Raw genomic sequence first — 7,635 nt, forward strand, 5'->3', positions numbered from 1 at the left:
GACAAAAGTAGGAAGTTATGTGTGGACTTTGTGGAGATCAGAGAGGTGCTAAACGAATATTTCTCAGCTGTTTTCACTCAGGAAAAGGAGAGTATTGTAGAGAAGACAGATACAGGCTATTAGACTAGAAAGGATTGAGGTTATTAAGGAGAAGGTGTTATCCATTCAAGAAAGTGTGAAAGTAGATAAGTCCCCTGGGCCAATTGGGAATTTATCTGAGGATTCTCTGGGAATCTAAGGAGGAAATGATGGAGCCTTTGGCCTTGATCTTTGAGTTGTCATTGTCTACAGATTTAGAAGCAGAGGACTGGAGGATTGCTAATGTTGTGCCCTTGTTCAAGAAGGGCAGTAGAGATGACCGAGGTAATTATAGATCAGTGAGCCTTACATCTGTTGGAAAATATTTGGAAAGAATTATAAGAGATAGAATTTATAATCATCTAGCAAGCAACAATTTGATTGGAGATGGTCACCGTGGTTTCGGCAAGGGCAGGTCGTGTCTCACAAACCTCAGAGTTTTTGAGAAGGTGACCAAGCATGTGAATGAGGGTAGGGCAGTTTACATGGTGTACCTAGACTTCAGTAAAGCCTTTGATAAGGTTCCATATGGTAGGCTTTTGGAGAAAATACGGAGATATGAGATTGAGGATGATTTAGCAGTTTGGATTAGAAACTGGCTTTCTGTAAGAAGGCAGCAAGTGGTGGTTGATGGAAAATATTCAGCTTGGAGTCTGATTACTAGTGGTGAGCTACAAGGATCTGTGTTGGGACCACTGCTGTTTGTCATTTTTACAAATGACTTGGATGCAGGCATAGGTGGATGGGTAAGTTTGCAGATGACACCAAAGTCAGTGGAGTGGTGGACTGTGTGGAAGAATGTTGCAGGGGGACTTGGATCAACTGCAGAATTGGGCTGAGAGGTGACAAATGGAGTTCAATGCAGATAAATATGAGGTGGTTCACTTTGGTAAGAATAACAGGAAGGCAGAATACTGGGTCAATGGAAAGATTCTTCAATGTGCAGAGAGATCTTGGTGCCCATGTATGTAGATCCCTGAAAGTTGCCACCCAGGTTGACAGTGCTGTTAAGAAGGCATATGGTGTGTTAGGTTTTATTGGAAAAGGTACAGAGGAGATTTACCCAGGTTGTTGCCTGGTCTGGAGGGAAGGTCTTGAGGAAAGGCTGAGGGACTTGAGTCTATTCTCATTAAAGAGAAGGCAGCTAAGAGGGGATTTGATAGAGACATACAAGATAATCAGAGGATTAGATATGGTGGGTAGTGAGAGTCTTTTACCTAGGATGATGATGTCGGCTTGTACGAGGGGGCATAGCCGCAAATTGAGGGGTGATAGATTTAAGACAGATGTCAGAGGCAGGTTCTTTACGCAGGGTGGTAAGGGTATGGAATGCCCTGCTTGCTAATGTAGTTAACTCAGTCCCATTAGGGGCATTTAAACAGTCCTTGGATAAGCATATAGATGATGATGATGGGATGGTGTTGGGAGATGGGCTTAGATTAGTTCACAGGTTGGCGCAACATTGAGGGCTGAAGGACTTGTTCTGTGCTGTATTGTTCTACGTTCTATGTCTTCTTAACTAATTCTCGTTCTGTTGGCATATAGCTATTTGATCTATTCTTTGCCACCCAGCACAACTACTTAACTATTTATTCCTCCCGGCATTTGATTGCTTTTCTTTCCTCCACTTACAAGAAAGATATGTAATAAATATTATTGTTTGGATTTTTAAAATAGAGACAGATGGATTTTGTTTGTTTTGTGAAGGCAATCTTTTCAAAGAAATCAGAAATTCTTCTGGAAAAGTGATCTATTTACATCATTAATAAGAAAGCATACCTTAAAGTGCCTAGCCAGATACTTGAGTGAAAATTGAAGTGTTCATACTGCAGAGTTTATGATGGATAGAAAAAGAAGTACAGAAGACTCAGACACTTAGCTGAAGCGTAGTTCAGAAAAATCAAGGTTCAGTTTCATCTTTGGAGAAGAAGAGTTTTATTCTAGCAGATGACTAAAGTATTCAGTCTAGAAGAGCAGCAATTTGAAAGATTTATAGAATTTCTAGGTTGAAGGAGTTAGTAGAATTTAAAGACAAAAAGTGCTGGAGAAACCTAGCAAGTTTGGTGACATTGGAGATGTGAGAAAGAGGTAATGTTTCAATTCCAGTATTACTCTTCTTCAGCTCCACCTTAGTAGAAGTCTCTTGACTATCAAAACGGAAAAGGAATTTAATGCATCCAAACTGGAAGGAGTCTTCAATCTATTTCAAAAGTACACAAAGGAAAACCAGGAAGAATCAGTTAAGTAAAAAATTATAAAGTTAAGAGCAGTATTTCTCTTTGCTTGATTATTTTAAAAGGATAATGCTGTGGAAAGGATTGACTCTGTTTTGGTTTATCTCAGGATCTTTCAAAGATTTGCAAACAGACTTCCCTTCTCTTTTTCATTCCTGCATTAAAATGAAATCTGCTATCTTGTGTCAACGTGTAAAGTTACAAGCCATCACTGTAACCAACTGCAAAAGTAAGACTATCTTGTCAGATTTCATTCCAGAATCTGATTTGTCTGGTTTTACCATCAGCTGGGATCATAACATAGTCAACTATTTTAATTTCTCATAAGGAGTGACCTTTAATTCTTTTATTTGTAGTCTTTCCAATTTTCTGCACCAACATTCTCACAGAAGTTAGTGTCCCTGTCTTCCCAGGGATAACAGGGTTGAGGTGGACATTTTATTTAAAAAAAAACGAAAGAACTGTGGATCCTGGCAATCATAAATAAAAACAGAAATTGCTGGTAAATTTCAGCATGTATGGCAACATTTGTGAAGTTCTAAAGCGGGGTCACTGCACCCGAAAAGTTAACTCTGCTTTCTCACCACACATTCTACCAGACCAAGTTTTGAGTTGTAAATTTGATTACCTGCAGTACAGTCATTTCAGCTATAAACGTGTTTCTTCAATGCAAATTGGCTTAAATGCAATTGAACATTTTAGACGTATTTGTAGAAGAACATTCCTTACTGAATACAATTGGCTGTAATACAATTCTGACTGATTAGTTTTAATGGCACGGCTATTGTGCGATATTCTTAATGTGAGATTACACTTTAATGGAACTGGCATTATAATCAGAACCTACTGTATTTTAATTCTTAACTGTTTTAATTTCTAGTCACAGCCCAGCAGTCATCTAAAGGGTTTGCTTCTGTACTTCCAGACCATTACCTCTGGGGTCTCTCAAAGATCTCTCCTTGTCTCCTTGTTATTATCTACTTAACACCTCTTGGTGACTTTATCCAAAAATAATCTGTTTCCATTGACAATACCTGGCCGAAATATACCTCCATGTTACCTCATCCTGTGTCAAAAACTGCCTATCCAGAGTACTGGATCAACAGATGTCCTCAAAACAAAATATTGGGAAGACAGAAAACACGGTCTTCAATTTATTACGAATTCTATTCCCTTGCCAATGACACTCACTCTCTCTAGTGACTGTCTAAGGCTGAACCAGACTTTTGTACCAATATATTTGACTCCAGGATAAAAGTCCTGTAACATAGCTGCACCATCATGATTTTCATTTCCATACCTTGCTTCTGAAATCTTTACACTCATCTTAGAACTGCTATACTCAACTATCTTAACACATTCTGAACAGCTCCCTAATTCTATCATTCATAAACTTGACATAATCTAAAACTCTGCTGTGTATGTCCCAGATCATACATAACTCTACATCAACCTCTGGGAAAGGGGTGTCTTGGTGTTACAAATGTCACCCTTCTTTACAGATCCTTCTGTGGTCGGATCTCTCCTTATCCTTAATTTTCTCTAGCCTAATATGGCATTGATATCACTACACACTGTCAACTTTGTTCTGTTTTTAATTGTTCTACAGCTGGAGTTTGTGCCTTCAAGCTGCCAAGTTCCTAAGCTTTGATATTTCATCTCTAAATCTCTCCAGCTCACTACCTCCTTTTCCTGGACACTACTTAAAAACCTACCTTAATCTTTTGGTCATCTGCCTTCATACCTCAGTGGCTGAGTGTCAAATAGTGAGAGATACTTGTAAAGTGGCTTGCATTTAGGGTGTACCTTAGAAGTAAATTAAAATGTACCATTGGTTGATCTGAAAGAACTTTGAAGATACTTAAGTGGTGTGATTTAGAGGAAACGGTACAACATGATAAATACTAACTTCTAAAAGGAAGTCCATTACTATAGAACTCTACACAACAGCTTGTTATAATTTCATAAAGTTCAATGAGCAAAAACAAGTTGAGGCCTACAAACAGACAAATGTAAAGCACTATTGATTATTTAAGTTAGAGGGTCCGCCTTGCAAGTTGTTTCTGTGCCAGCAAGTAAAAGGTTCAAAAGATCACTATTGATATAATTTGAGGGAACAATCAATGCTGCTGTAAAGCAAATTTTAAGTGGCTTCAAAACAGAGTTGCTGAGTTAGACCAAAGTAAATTAACACTCCATGGTCTCCCTTCTTCACAACAGTGTCAGTTTTTTAAAGTCAGCTAAAAGACTGTCATCTATCTTGAACTTCATTTCTTAGTTCTACACTAACGTTCATTACCTCACCCTGCAGCTACAGATTTATATCAAATAGCAGCTCACCCAAAGAGCTATCATGTAGTCGTTCCTCAACTTGCATCTTGGTGCTGTCTCAAAAACCACCACTTAATTATTCCAGGACATACAACGTTTCTAGTATTCCAGCTGTGTAACAGTCCAACGTCCATTTCTACTTAGTCCAAAAATGAAAAATATCTGGTCCTTTAAAGTGCACAAAATAGGGTTATAAATAAAGTGGTCTATTTATGAAATCCTTCCTGCTGGCTTTCCTAACGCAAACCATAAGTGAACTTAAATATTTGTAAACTTTAATTAATATTCAAATTTTCCTTTATTAGTGCAGTATAATTAATGAGCTGGATTTTGCAGTGTCTGGACATCAGACAGGCCACCAACTTCTACAATGCACATGAACAAGAGTGCACTAATTCACTAATCCTGAGGGTCAGCTACTTTAAATGCCTGGGACCAAAATGAATTTTGGGCTAATTGCTCACTAAAAACAAATTAATTACATTAAAACTTTACAACACTATTTTCAGATATAAGCCCTCAAATTTACAAATACTTAAAGTAAAATGGAAAGATTTTGTGAAATCTTTTAATATATCTGATACATTTGTCAAAAAGTAGCCTTATCCTATAGATAGATTTCAGATCTTTTAAACACTTTAATACCTGATCTAATACTTCATTTTGAAAAAGTGTTATAAAAAGCTGATTTTCTGACATTTCCGTCCTTCTTGTTTGTGGTGTAGTGACTAAACTGTGACTCCCGCCTGCCTGCTGTTAAGCCTCTTTGCAATCCAGAGAGAGATCTTTCTTCAAGGCCATTGAAATTCTCGTCACCAGAACTGCACTATATGTAGACATTCGTTCAATGTTCATGGGAAGCCCTGCTGCTGCATGCAAAATTCCAGTCATTATTTCTTCATGCCATACAGTTTTATTCAGAGTTGCAATTTTTTTTAAACTAAAGTGCACTGTGCATGCATTCTTTAAAATATGATCTAAAATATTGGTTTTTCTTCCATTTCCAAAATAAAAAATTCACTTTAAAAAAATTTTTAAGCAAGGAAATTTAAAACGTTGCATTGGTTTTGTAAATGAGGTTTGTTCAATTCATTTCAATTTAACATTAAGTTAAAACAGGTAACTTTACAACTTAAAAATACTGTCTGGTATGTTTTTCAATTAGAAAAACCGTGGATGTCTGTGCCATTAAAATATCTTGAGTGTTTGCATCCTTGCCTTTATTTGACAACTTTTAAATGTATTAATGATATATCATTTGAAAATCCTTCATTTCCTGTTATTGGTAAGAGTCACAAAAGCAAGTACTTAGGCAAAACAAATATAGTATTTTTTTCCTCTGAAAAAGTTAAATGTTTTAACAAGTAATTTGGAAATTTATTACATATATAGCCTCTATTTTTCAATTCTGCACATGATGTGCCGAATGTTTGCAAGTTAATCGAGGTGCCTCTGGTTTCACCCCTCTGAACTTTTGAGAATGGAATAATTACAGAACACATGCTCAGAAGTGGTTGATCAACATTAAAAGAGTATTGCTCATCGTCAGTCTCTGCTGAAATACTGAAGCCCAGAAAAGGCTAGGAAGAGGAAATAAATTCTGAAACAAATTAAACACACTAGGGAACAAACATTCTCTTGGGAAATACCTTTAGCTGACTTCAATATGCTTCAACCGTTTTTAGTTTGGAGGATGTAGGTGTGGTAATGAAAACTTTCAAAATTAGTTGCAATGATAAGTTTTACAAGATTAAATACACAGCATTCATAGAGCAATTATATTCTTTTAAAGACTGTAAACATATTATGATTACTTATTATAAAATACTACAACCAAGTGATAAACAACATTTTAAAAGGACTGGTATGAAATCTGCAAAATATTCTTCCTTTCTTCCACCTGCCATTTCAGTTTTCAACTGAGGTGCAGATTCTCAGCAGGTTTTATTAATCAGAGGTTCTTTTAATAACCCAGAAACTAATCAGTAAAAAGTCAACTGGGAGACTACAGTAGCATTATAAGCAATTTTGCCCATCAATAAAAGGACAAAATAGGTTGTCATCCATCAGCTTACTAAGTGCTATTACAACAAACATTGATGTACATTTTGATGAGCCATCCTCAATTTTGCAGGTTGGAAGGCTTGGTACTCAATGTGTAAAATAAAATCAAAAAAGGCAGATGTTCCATGTTTTAGTGTGCTAGTTATAATTACTCAAATTAAAAATTAGTCTTTGCTATGATAGGTTTCTTGTTAACATAGCTTCCTTCTCTTCTAAATTACAGATTAGCTTTTGTTGTGCAATTTAAAATCTCATGTTTAGATGCATCATATTTCAGTTTATTTTGATTCACCAGCTGGTTTAATACTGAGATTTCTCATTTCCCATTTTCAGGTTATTTAGTTATCCAGCAATTTCTCATAATGGAAAAAGTGAAATTTCAATACGATACCAAATACTTGTGTAAGAAAAGTTTTCCACTTTCTTTTTAATGGGACTGAAATGAACTACAGAAACGTGAAATCCTTACACTGGAGAAAGAGGCCATTTGTACCACTAAGCCTGCACCAACTCTACTAAGAGCAGCCTACCCAGACTCTTACCCAAACAATGTAAGCCTACATTCACTGTGTCTTATCCACTTAGCTTACACATCTTTGGATTGTGGGATGTAACTGTAGGAACCCAGTGGAAATCCATGCAGACACGGCAGAATGTGCAAACTCCACAAAGTCATTCGAAACTGGAATCGAACCTGGGGCTTTGGTGCTGAGAGGTAGTGGTGCTAGCCACTGAGCCACCGTGACATCCAATAAATGCATCTGATGGCAAGGTATTTTCTCAAGTGAAGCTTGGGAAACCTAGGTTCTTTGAAAATGTTAAGAAATTTGGCATCCTTTTGACTATTCAAGCAGCATTTTAGAGTTATTGATATTATATATCAATAACTCTAACCATGATTAAACAAACGAGGATGACTGAGCCTAAT

Source organism: Hemiscyllium ocellatum, chromosome 9 (genome assembly GCF_020745735.1).
Source record: "Hemiscyllium ocellatum isolate sHemOce1 chromosome 9, sHemOce1.pat.X.cur, whole genome shotgun sequence".
In the NCBI taxonomy this organism is placed as follows: Eukaryota; Metazoa; Chordata; class Chondrichthyes; order Orectolobiformes; family Hemiscylliidae; genus Hemiscyllium; species Hemiscyllium ocellatum.